The sequence below is a fragment of the Manis pentadactyla genome, chromosome 4 (assembly GCF_030020395.1).
Source record: "Manis pentadactyla isolate mManPen7 chromosome 4, mManPen7.hap1, whole genome shotgun sequence".
NCBI lineage: Eukaryota > Metazoa > Chordata > Mammalia > Pholidota > Manidae > Manis > Manis pentadactyla.
Window position 1 is genome coordinate 16,231,893 of NC_080022.1, and position 12,806 is coordinate 16,244,698.

At 46.7% G+C, this 12,806-nt stretch overlaps 2 long non-coding RNA genes across 2 annotated transcripts; one reads left to right on the top strand and one right to left on the bottom strand.

Annotated features, from left to right (window-relative positions):
• The first annotated feature begins 2,031 nt into the window (after nt 1-2,031).
• On the top strand, nt 2,032-5,837 carry LOC130683314 (uncharacterized). Its single transcript, XR_008996917.1, has 2 exons — nt 2,032-4,260; nt 5,547-5,837. It is a non-coding gene; the product is annotated as an uncharacterized LOC130683314 (long non-coding RNA).
• A 2,142-nt stretch (nt 5,838-7,979) lies between these two features.
• Nucleotides 7,980-10,219, bottom strand: LOC130683315 (uncharacterized). The gene is made up of 2 exons (XR_008996918.1): nt 8,141-10,219; nt 7,980-8,055 (listed from the first exon to the last, which is right to left on the bottom strand). It is a non-coding gene; the product is annotated as an uncharacterized LOC130683315 (long non-coding RNA).
• Between the last annotated feature and the right edge of the window lie 2,587 nt (nt 10,220-12,806).

Genomic DNA, 12,806 nt, shown 5'->3' on the forward strand with positions numbered 1-12,806 from the left:
CATGCTCTGCTAAATCTTTGAGTCTTGAGTGATGATTCATACCACTCAACAAAAGTTGGGGCCTTTTTCTTTTTTCTTTTTTTTTTGAGAGAGCATATCTTATATTTATTGATCAAATGGTTGTTAACAACAATAAAATTCTGTATAGGGGACTCAATGCACAATGATTAATCAACCCCAAGCCTCATTCTCAACAGTCTCCAATCTTCTAAAGTATAATGAACAAGTTCTTACATGGTGAACAAATTCTTACATAGTGAGTAAGTTCTTACATGGTGAACAGTGCAAGGGCAGTCATCACAGAAACTTTTGGTTTTGATCACGCATTATAAACCATAAACAATCAGGTCAAATATGAATATTCGTTTGATTTTTATACTTGATTTATATGTGGATACCACATTTCTCCCTTTATTATTATTATTATTTTAAATAAAATGCTGAAGTGGTAGGTAGATGTAAGATAAAGGTAGAAAACTTAGTTTAGTGTTGTAAGAGAGCAAATGTAGATGATCAGGTGTGTGCCTGTAGACTATGTGTTAATCCAAGCTAGACAAGAGCAAGAAAACATCCACGTATGCAGAAGATTTCTCTCAAAACAGGGGGGGAGAGGTTCTAAGCCTCACCTCTGTTGACCCCCAATTTCTCACCTGATGGCCCCCCTGCGACTGTGCCTGTCTTAGGTTGTTCCTCCCTTGAGGAATCTTACCCGTCTCTGGCTAACCAGTCATCTTCTGGGGCCATACAGGGAGATGTAAAGTTGGTAAGTGAGAGAGAAGCCATATTGTTTGAAAAGGTTAGCTTTTTACTTCTATGCAGATTTATGCCCTGTGGCTTCTATGCCCAGCATTTGTCTTGAGGTATCTTTAGCACTTGGAGGAATTATGATACTCGGTAAATTCGATATGAGGCACGAATTCTATTTAAGGGTTGTAATTAGGAAGGAAGAAGAAAAGCTATAGAGGTAGCAGATGGAAGAAAACATGGGGAGATTGATTATTTCTTTGACATATCTTCTTGTAGAGTAATTTAAGCATGTATAGGTTTTAAACTACTAATTAAATTGCACACATACATTAACATAACAGGAATACAGTTACATAACCAAAGCAGATCTATAATTACCAGCCATCTCCAGTGAGGCCAAGAAAACCAGTTAGGCACCCTAGGCATTTGTGAAAATTTGTCTATGATATGATGGATATTGTCCAACTGTACTTGAACAGTCTGAGAGAAATCAGACAAATTAAAACAGCCCATTCCTGGGAATTGTTCACATCCCATATGTTCTTTTAACAGTAGATAGTCTATAGTCGCAAGATTTTGGAGCGCTGTCTTTTTTCTTTTTGTATCACAGTTGTAGCAATGTCCTGATCAGCCTGTTTATGCTAGTAGATTCTTATTCATTTATTCGTTCATTCAGTGGCTACCCCAGGGGCACTGCTCTGGGTGGAGCACTGGGCTGGGGGTCTGGGACACAGTGACACGCGTGACGGGCAGAGTCCCTGCTTTCTCATCCCAGCCTTCCTGAGACACTCTGAGCTCACTTCTCCAGCTTCCGGTTGGTTCTGGGGCCCCATCCTCTTAATTTTCCCCTTTACTTCTGTCAGCCAGAGCTAATTAGGCAGAGCTTCATTAATCCTTAATGAAGTGGTAGATGGCTTCCCTGTCTCCTGAACCTGGGCTCTTCCCTGGCATCACCTTGCTTCCTGGTACCCAGAGTTAGTGTGATGCCCAAGCTCTGATGACCTTAAGATTGGTCCTTGCATAGGACCAACCAGGTGATGGGATTCAGCTGAGAAGAACAGGGTGTGACCAAGCCTTTGGGTTGCCACAGTGGTTTTCAAACTATGTCCCGTGGAGCTGTGGAGTTCTACAGGGGTACCTCAAGGTCTGTTGGGATTTGGGGATGGGTAAGGGGGCAGTTGGGCAGAAAAGTTCACCTCCTCTCTCTGCTACCATGGGTTTAACCAGAGAGTCTTTATTTACTGTGGTATTTAAGAATCATGGGCTCAAGTCCTGCCCCTGCCACTTGTGAGCTGTGTGACCCTGCGGAAGTCATTTGGCCACCCTGGCCACTTTGTCCCATCTGTACAGTGGGGATGATAATATTCCAGAGGGCTGCTGTGAGGACTCAAGGAATGTGTGCTACAGAGTGTAGAGAAGCGCTGGCCTGTGGTGAGGCCACTGCTACTAGGCCAACATACCAGCTACTGTCACTATCTACTTTGCTACTGGGTTTCAGTGGAATATTCCATGGGGGTGAAAAGGCCCTTCTGTGGTTAAGAAATAAATGATTGAGAATACCTGCCACACATGCTCTCCTGGGCATGATCCCCCATGCTTGCCTGGTTCTAGCATCTTCTCCATCTTCTTCATGCAACTTTCCAGCTCTCAGAACCCTCTCTGGATTGTGAGAGGAGTCACCCCTCACCAATGTTCTCAGCCTGGGCCATTTCAGGGCATTGGCCATATGGCAGCTGCCCTGCAGGGGGACTGAGGTTCCTGGGCAGCTGGGTTCTGGTCTCCCCTGCAAGGCAACCCTTCAGTGCAGGTGGCTGGGCAGCTTGGGGCTTTGCTGGGCCCTGGGCTCTGCTCCCTCTGTCCATGTCAGAGACTCTGCCCTCAAACCTTAGAGGAAAGAAGGACACTGTCCCTGGACTCTGCCAGGTGATCACATCCTTCCCAGCTGAGTCCTGGGGAGGGAAACTCAGACGCCAGCTTCCAGTTGATGGAGAGCAATCCAGCACATTTCCCTCAGAACTCTCCTTTGCCTTCTCTTTGGCTGGATAGTCTGGCCAGGAGGCTCTCGCCGGTGGGGTGGACAGCTGCTGCCTGTGTCTAGCCGGGCCAAGCCTCCCGCACTGACATAAGTGAGACTTTAGGACAACCAGAAGGCCACAGCCTAATTTGTTCCGTGAAGTGAGTGGAAAGGTCTGGATGTCTGAAGATCCTGTCCTTGTCCCAAGCACTTTCCATTGCTGGGCTTCCTTTCCCTCGTCTGAAGTATTTATGTACTCAGGAGTAGAGCTGCCCCCTCAGCATGTGCCAGGTTCTGTGCCCGGCACTGGGGGTGCAAAGGGCCCTGCCCTCAAGAAGTCAAGTCAAGTGGACAGTCTGATGTGTAAACATGTTCCTGCCAAAGGACAGTGACGTGGCATGGACAATGTGGACACCGAGTAGGCGAAGAAAATTATGTAACTGTCAAACATCATGAGGAAGGGTAAGAAGATGGGGACAAATAAGAGAAATTCTGGCTTTTCATAAAGAGGAGTCCAGAGACATTGTCGAAAGCTGACCCACAAAAAAATAGAAGTGTGAGTGTGTTATATTGGGATATAGAGGCAATGATCAGCAGAAAGAACTAAGATAAAAATCATGCTGATCAATACTACTGAGTGTTCGTCATGTGCCTGCATGGTTCTAAGTGTGCATCAATTCACTGAATCCTTACAATAACCTTACAAGGTAGATGCTATTATCATCATCCCCATTTTATGGATGAGAAAACTGAGGTACGGAAATGTTAAGTAACTGGGTCAAGGTTACACAGCTAGTAAGTGGTGGATATTGGATGTGAACCCTGGGACATCTGGTTCCCTGAAGCCTGCTTTTAACCATCAATCAGCTACTTTCAACACTTGAAAAAAATTTTCTGGCTGATGTAGCTGGTGCAGGGAGAGGGGTAAAGACCATTTCTTTCTTTACTCTTTGCTAAGGGTATGTTTGTTATCATATGCATGAATTGCTTTGCTTAAAAATGTACACAAGTAAATAATAAAGAGCATTGATTCTGGAGTCAGAGAGGGTATTCCTGTCCTGGCTTTGCTACTTACTGGCTGTGTGTCCTAGAATAAAGCACTTAACCTCTCTATGCCTGTTCTTTCTTTTGGAAAATGGGGGTGGTAAAAAGCTGATCAAAGTCGGAGAACTTAGTGTGCTCATGCATGTGAAGCAGTGAGCACCGAGCCTAGCATGCAGTGAGTGCTCCACAAAGCTCAGCTTCCGTTAGGCCTGGGTGCAGTGTGCACAGAGAAGAGGCAGCAACTGCTGCAGAAGGAGCCAGGGAAGGCTTCTCAGAGGAGGCGGAGTTTGAATTGGTTCTTAAAGAAGGTGGAGGAGTGCTCCGGGCAGAAGGGCAGCTCAGGCAGGGAAGTGTGGAGATGTGGAGTTGCACGGTGTGTTGGTAACAGCAGGAAATATGAAAGATGGGATGAGAGCTGCGGTGGGGGGCTTGGCGGGGAGGAGGAGCAATTGGAGGTAAGACCCCGGGGGAAAGCAGGGCTGCATCATGGAGGGACTTGTGCTGGAGTTAAATTTATCCTGAGAGCAATAGGGAGCTGGAGAGGGTTTGAGCAGGGGAGGGACCTGGTGGGCTTTAAGTTGTAGGAAGACAACTCAGCAGCCACGTGAAGAATGGGCAGGAGGGCAGACCCTGGAAGCTGCTGTGGTTGTCTGGGCGGCTCATCCCCCAGAAGAGGGAGACAGGGTGACAGCAGTGCCCTCTGACCTGCGCCACAGTCTCTGCTCCGGTCCCTCCGGTGAGGGTGGCCAAGCTGACCGCCACCCCACAGCTCAAGGCCACTGCTCTGAAGGCCCGTGGAGCTGGCTGGAAAAGAGGCTGACTCCAGCCTGCAAAGGGGAAGCAGAAATATTTGCTCAGCTGCAAAGTCAAGCCCATGAGTCTTTCCTTCCACGTGAAGGGGAAAGACGTTGGCCTGTGCGGGGTGGGGGTCCCACGTGGTCTTCCCTCTGCTCTGAGTTTGCCCTTCCCCCGTCCAGAAAAAGGGTCCTTCCTCCTTGAGACAAGCCCTCTGAGATCTGAAGTCAGCAACCATGACCTCTTTTCCTTTTCTTCTCTAATCAAACACACCCAATTATTTCATCTTTTCTTCATGTGACAGGGACTGACCTTTTTTTTATTTTTAGAGAAACGTCTAGATTCAGCAGTCACTGATTCACATCTTTCTTCAACTGACTTCCCCGGACAAGGCACCATGGGGGTTTGGAGCCAGGACTTTGATGAGAGGCAGCCTGAGCTGGAAGCCCAGCTCGGCCACTGCCCTGCAGGGTGACCCGGGGCAGGTCACTTAAGCTCTCTGAGTCTCACGGGGCCTCTTCTCTAAATAGGTGCTCAGAACCCCTATCTTAAAGGGTTGTTATAAAGATTAAATGAGCAAATATTTATAAAGCACTTAGGACAGTTCCTGCTGCATAAGTTGCTCAAAAATGCTCATAAATGGTAGCTATTATTTTCTGTGTCTCTGGACATCTCAGTATGGCTTCAGCCGCCTCTAATGCCATGGTACCAGGCAGCTGTACATTCGCCAATTGCCGCAACCAGATTAAATGTTTCTGGCTTGGCAGATGCTTAGATGGCCCCCAGCGATCCTTGCCTCCTGCTATCATGCCTTGTGTAACCCCCTTCCCTCAAATATGACTTGCTTCCAACCAATAGAGCACAGCAAAGGTGTTGGGGTTTCACTTGCATGATTATGTTACAGAAGATCGTATCTTCCGCCTTGCTAAGCTCTCTCCCCTCCTAGCGTGGCGGAGGTGAGCTGCTGTGGTGTAAGCTGTCCAGGGAGAGGCCCAGGTGGCAGGGAACTGGGGGTAGTCTCCACACCCAGTCAGACAGCCTGCAGGGAGCTGAAGCCTGCCAAGCGCCACCTGAGCTTGGAAGCAGATCCTTTCCCCCGGGAATACTTCAGACGAGGAGCCCCTCCTGCCCTGCTCAACACCTTGACTGTCGTCTTTCAGAAGACCCAGTGCAGCTGCGCCCAGACTCCTGACCCATAGAAACCGTGCGATGATAAATGTGTTTTGTTTTAAGGGCACTACGTTTGCGGTAGTCTTGTTATGTGGCAATACACACCTAATACAATGTCTGGGGGTGCATTAGGGCAAAACCACACTGGGCTGGCAGAATTCTAAATTCCTTCAAGCAGCTGATGTGCAGGCAAGGGGGTGCAGCAAGGTGGCTTCACTGGGAACAACAATGATAAGTAGCGGTTATTGAGTGTTTGCTGTGTTCTTCGTTCTGCACCAAGCCCTCTACGTGCTCTGTTTCATCTAGTCCTCATGACGACCCTGTCAACTATTACCCCATGAAGCAGGGGGCAAAGCTGAGGTTTAGAGCAGTTCAGCCACTTGCTTGAGGCTGAGGGGTGGGGGCCTCAGAAGCTGGCAGATCTGGGGAGGCTGAGACAGGAGGCTCGCGGCTCCCCGCTCCAGCCCTGTCGTGGTATCTGAGTGCCAGGCAGAAAGCTGTGGCAGCAGGGTGCAGCTGTCACACAGATCTCTGCTTGTGTTCTCAGCTGGGTGAGCTTGGGCAAGTCTCTACCCTCTGCTAGCCCTTTTCTTCATCTGGAATATGAGATTAATAATGCAGCCTTGTTGATTAGATCCGCACTGGAAACCACCAGCTGTCCCTCGCCTCTCCTCGTCTCCTGCATCTGGCTGAGCGCACACACACATCCAGGGATTACATTTCCCGGTCTTGTTTGCAGCAAGGAGAGGCCAGTGGAATGTGAGTGGCATGCAGCCTCAGATCACCTTCAGATAAGGTGCCGCCTGCCTCCACACTCTTTCCCCTCCTGCAGCCGTGGGACCCTGACACTGGTGAGGCGGTGTCTACCATGTTGGTGAGGGTGACTCCCCAGGAAATTGCAGAGCAACAAGAGAGACAGCATCTGGGACCCCAGAGGACCATGGGGGAACTGGGCCCCATCCCCCACCCCAGATCTTCTATCTACCCACTGGGCATGAGAGGGAGTGAACCCCCTTCCTGTGAGCTGCCGTATTTGAGGGGCTTTTAGTTACAGCCTCAGCAGCTATGCTCTGACTGTTAGAGATGAGGGAAGCAAAGCCCTTCCTAAGGGCAGCTGCCCCTATGCACGCCTGAGGGGCGGGGGTGGAGTGAAGGTCAGGGACGGGGCAGAAGGGGCTCCTGCCGACTGGTGGCCCTCCTCTGGCACCTCTGAGAGTGGGGAGTAGGGGCTATCTTCTCCAGAGCAAGGGGCACCCATGTCCCCAAATCAGATCCACACTGAATTCAGAGGGAAGTTTAAGCAGCAGTTTTCCTGAATTGCTCGAGCCTTACCCCAAAGTGGCGCAGAAGCAGAGGCCTGGCCTTCACAGCACGGGAAGCAGGGGCGGGGCGGGTCCCATGGGTGAGGCCTTTGGGGGAGTTTCTCGGGGACACTCCTCATCTCCCTGCTGCAAGTCCCTCCTTCTGTGTTGCAAAGGCTGCTTTCTCAGGGGTCAGCAAATGAGGTGGCAGGTGGCAGAGGAGCCCCGGTCACTTGAGGATGAGAGGGCAAGAGTCCCTTGATTTTGGCATGGCCTTCTCATCAACGAGGGATTCGGTCAACTCCCTTTGACCTATCTCAGGAAAAACACACCTCGCCATTGCAAGAGCTTTTTTATTTAATAGAATTTTAGATTTACACAAAAAGTTGCAAAGATTGTACAGAGAGTTCTTGTGTACCTTTCACCCCCTTTCCTCTAATGTTGACATCTTACATTACCATAGTCCATTTCTCAAAACTAAGACATTAACATCAGTACATTATTACTAACTGAACTGTACACTATTCAGGTTTCACCAGTTTTTCCACTAATGCCCTTTTACTATTCCAGGGTGTAGTCCAAAATCCTGCACTGCATTTAGCAAGCACTGATTTTTCCTTCTCTACAAAGCCTGGTCTTGAGCGAGCAGCACACAGCCCTCTGTTGCCATGGTCTGCCTCCATTACTTCCACATTCTGTGTATTGTTGAATGAAGTTTCCCTTTTTCCCGAGTAAGGAAAGGGTCCCCACATTAGCTAAGAATACCTTGGTCTGAACTATTTGAGCACTGACATCGTTCTCAAATAGTTTTTCTCTGGTGTCCAAATTTATTTTCAGAGACTGGGGGAGGAGAGTCGGTCCATCACCCAACATTGACAGTGCACAGGAAGGGCCCAGTGGCACACTCACAACAGTCTACGACCATCTCCAGTCAGTCTTTGTCAAGGACAGTCTTTGTCAAGGACAGCTACCAGCAGCGGGGTCCTGCAGAAAAGGCACATACAGGAAGCTGGGGTTTCAAGAAGAGATGCGAAAACCCCACATTCATTTCCACAAACTGAGCACCTACTATGTGCAAGGCCTTGTGACAGCTACTGAGTGAGGCACATTGATCAGCAAGATAAGTGGCTTTTGCCCCGAGATGACCACAGTCTTGTCGAGGATACAGGGGAAAGAAAGACAAGTGCACAAGGGGCTACACAGCAGAAGACTTGACTCTGCTGTGTGGCCCTGGGAAAACCACACAACCTCTCTGGCCCATGTCTAATGGGGCTGCTGTGGAATCTAAGAAGAGCCCTGTATTAGTTTCCTGGGGTTACCACAGCAAAGTACCACAAGGTGTGTGGCTTAAACAACAGGTACTTACTGTCTCACAGTTCTGTAGGCAAGAGGCCCAGATCAAGGTGTGTCAGCACAGCGGGTTCCTTCTGAGAACTGTGAGAGGTTCTCTCCCACGCCTCTGGCTTTGCTGGCCATTTGCAGGCCATCTCTGATGTTCCTTGGCCTGGAGAAGCATCACCCTGATCTCTGCCTTCATCCTCACGTGGCCTTCTCCCTGTGTGTGCATCGCCAAATGTCCCCTTTTTATATGGACACTCTTCATATTGGATGAAGGCCACCCTACTTTGGTAGGACCTCATCTTAACGAATCACATCTGCAGTGACCCTGTTTCCAAACAAGGAGATTCTGAGGCATCAGAGGGTTAGGATTCCAGCACAGTCCCTCCCGACCGTGGAGGGAGAAGCAACCCAACCCACAGTACTGCTCGGGGCCTCTCCCTGGGGCCCGGGCTTCTCGGAGCATGGTGGCTGCCTTCCAAGAGGGAGCGCCTGAGAGGAAGAACTGAGGCATCATCTCTACCATAATCTGCTGGTCAAAAGCAAGTCACAGAGCCAGCGCAGATTCACGGGAGGGGACTGCACAAGGGTGTGAATACCAGGAGGTATGCTGTGAACCGTTTCTGGAAACAAGCTACCCCAGTTGCATGGCAAGCTCCCACATCTCCTGAGCCCCAGACGGAAGCATTTTCTATTCCCTGGTTTTGTCCATCCTGGATGGCTCCCAGGGCTTGGCCTGTGGTAGTTGCTTAAAACAATTGCTGTTGCATTGAACTGTACTGTGAGGGGTGTACTCTGTCAGCAGGAAAGGGCCAGGCCCTCCCTAGGTAGCTCTGGGCTCCTCTGCAGGTCCTTTGCCCTGGGTGCTGGCTGGTGGCGGCCAAGTCCTAGGACCTGAAGGACCCAGAGCTGGAGCACAACAGGCTGCTTTTTCCTGCCCACACACCTGGGCCCAGCACTCAGGGGAAAACGTCCCTCAGGCAGGGTGGGTTTGCCAAACTCAGAAAAAGGGAGACCTAATTTGAAATGTTTTCTAAATCCTCCAAATAGAGGTCTGCAGCCCCCCACCTCCACGCCAGGGAGAGAGGAGAGGCAGTGAGAGGAGGAGGAGTGGGTTTCCAGTCTGTTTATATTCCAGGCTATTTTGGAACCCCCTGGAGGCACTCACACACAGGGGCACATTTAAATGCACCAGGAAGTGCTCCTGGAATGGAAACTGGAGTCGGGAGGCATGCTGGGGCGCTGCACTGCCCGCTCTGGTCTCCTGTCCCTCTAACAACCGCCGATTCAGCCCCTTCAATGCCCAAGTCAGAGCCTCTCCAGCCGGAAGGGCTCTTGAGGGTCATCTTGCTCCTCCTCTCTCCTCCCTCCCCGCCAAATATTTACTGAACTGCTTCTCAGCATCTTTACCATGTCAGTTCTATTTTGACCAGAAGGAATAGAAAAAAGTACCCACACTGATCTAGATGAAAAATAGAGGGGGAATTTTATGGCTCAGTTCACCTCAAAGTCCAAGGAGAGTTTGGCTTCAGGTATGTCTGAACCTCGCAGTCCCACTCACATCATTAAGGCCTGATCTCTGAACATCCCTCAGCGCTACTCCCTCCATGGTGACCTCATTCTTAGCATTATAAAGAGGGGAGAGGGTGCCAGCCACTCCAGACTCTCATATTCATGGCCTGCATATCTTAGTATGTGATGTTCCAATTGGGCCGTGGTGGCCACCTCTCAGCCCCCTAGCTGGGAGGGACTCAACTCTACCTGAAGTTCAGAGCTATCACTCCCACCCAACCCTCATCCCCATATGCCAGGGAATAAAACCATGCATGCATTCTCATCTCAACAAAATAGTACTCATATTCTCCATTCACACCCTTCCAGTGATAGGGAACTTGCCAATGCAGCCCTGTCCTTTGTTAACTTTATTCATATATTATCTCTTCCTATGCTTCAAGCGTAATTTTTTGTTCACATGTCTCCTTTATTGAACTCCTTCCTCTATGTATCTCCAGCACCTAGCACAGGGCCCAGCACAAAATAGGTATACTGTAAGCCCTAAAGCAATCATGAAAATAACAAAACAGTTACAGCTAATAAGTCGAGAAGATAAAATGAAATCAATCTAAAAAGAAGGCAGAAATGAAAGAGACCAAAGAACAGAAGAGACAATTGGAAAAGAAATTAAAATATGGTAGATTTAAGCCTAACCATAGCAATAATCACATTAAATAGAAATGATCAGAATTCTTCAATTAAAAGACAGAGTTGTTATGTTGGACAGAAAAAGCAAGACCTAGCTCTAGGGTGCCTAGATACCTACTCTAAATATAGAGACACAAATAGGTTATAGGAAAAATCATAGAAAAAGATATGTCATGTAACATTAATCAAAGGAAAGCTGGAGTGGCTGTACTAATTTCAAAGTAGATTTTAAAGCAAAGAATTTGATCAGGGATAAGGAAGGCCATTTCATAATTATAATGAGGTCAGTTCATCAAGAGGACACAAAAATCCTAAATGTTTATGCACCTAAGAGTTGCAAAATACAAAAAAAAAAGTTCAAGAAACAAAAATTGATAGAAATGTGAGGAGAAACAGACAATGCCACAATTACAATTAGAGATTTCAATATCTTTCTTTTAATAATTGAAGAAGTGGATAGAAAATTAGTAAGGATACTTGAACATTATCAGCCAACTTGATTTTAATTGACATTCCACCCCAAATAGCAGAGTACACATTCTTTTCAAGTACACATGAAATGGTGACAAAATAGAGTATATTCTGGGCCATAACAAGTTTCAGTACATTTAAGAGTATTTAAGTCATGCAAAGTATGATTACCGATCACAATGGAATTAAGTGGAAATCAATAAGAAAAAGATCTCTGGAAAAATCTCTCTTATATTTGGAAACTAAATAACACTTCTAAATAACCCAAAGTTCAAAGACAAATTTTTTTTTTTTTACCCCCGATACTCAGGAACTCATTTATTTTTTTTATTTTTATTTTTTTTTAGATAATTATTTTTTTATTGAAGGGTAGTTGACACACAGTATTACATTACATTAGTTTCAGGTGTACAACACAGTGATTCAACATTTATATACATGACAATTCTAGGTACCAGCTATCACCATACCAAGCTGTTACAATATCTTGACTATATTCATTACATCCTGGTTACTTATTATTTTACCATTGGAAGTGTATACTTTTTTTTTTTTGTGAGGGCATCTCTCAAATTTATTGATCAAATGGTTGTTAACAACAATAAAATTCTGTGTAGGGGAGTCAATGCTCAATGCACAATCATTAATCCACCCCAAGCCTAATTTTCGTCAGTCTCCAATCTTCTGAGGCATAACAAACAAGTTCTTAAGTGGAGAACAAATTCTTACATAATGAATAAGTTACATAGTGAACAGTATAAGGGCAGTCATCACAGAAACCTTCGGTTTTGCTCATGCATTATGAACTATAAACAGTCAGTTCAAATATGAATACTCATTTGGTTTTTATACTTGATTTATATGTGGATACCACATATCTCTTTATTATTATTATTTTTAATAAAATGCTGAAGTGGTAGGTAGATACAAGATAAAGGTAGAAAACATAGTTTAGTGTTGTAAGAGAGCAAAAGTAGATGATCAGGTGTGTGCCTGTAGACTATGTGTTAATCCAAGCTAGACAAGGGCAATAAAACATCCATGTATGCAGAAGATTTCTCTCAGAACAGGGGGGGTGAGGTTCTAAGCCTCACCTCTGTTGATCCCCAATTTCTCACCTGATGGCCCCCCTGCGACTGTGCCTGTCTTAGGTTGTTCCTCCCTTGAGGAATCTTACCCGTCTCTGGCTAACCAGTCATCTTCCGGGGCCATACAGGGAAATGTGAAGTTGGTAAGTGAGAGAGAAGCCTTATTGTTTGAAAAGGTTAGCTTTTTACTTCTTTGCATATTTATGCCCTGTGGCTTCTATGCCCAGCATTTGTCTTGAGGTATCTTTACCACTTGGAAGAATTATGATACTCGGTAAATTTGATATGAGGCACGAATTCTATTTAAGGGTTGTAATTAGGAAGGAAGACGAAAAGCTATAGAAGTAGCAGGCGGAAGAAAACATGGGAAGATTGATTATTTCTTTGACATATCTTCTTGTAGAGTAACTTCAGCATGTATAGGTTTTAAGCTACTACTTAAATTGCGCACACACATTAACATAATAGGAGTATAGTTACATAACCAAAGTATATCTGTAATTACCAGCCATCTCCAGTGAAACCAAGAAAACCAGTTAGGCACCTTAGGCATTTGTGAAAACTTATCTATGATATGGTGGATATTGTCCAACTGAACTTGAACAGTCTGAGAGAATTCAGACAAATTAAAACAAC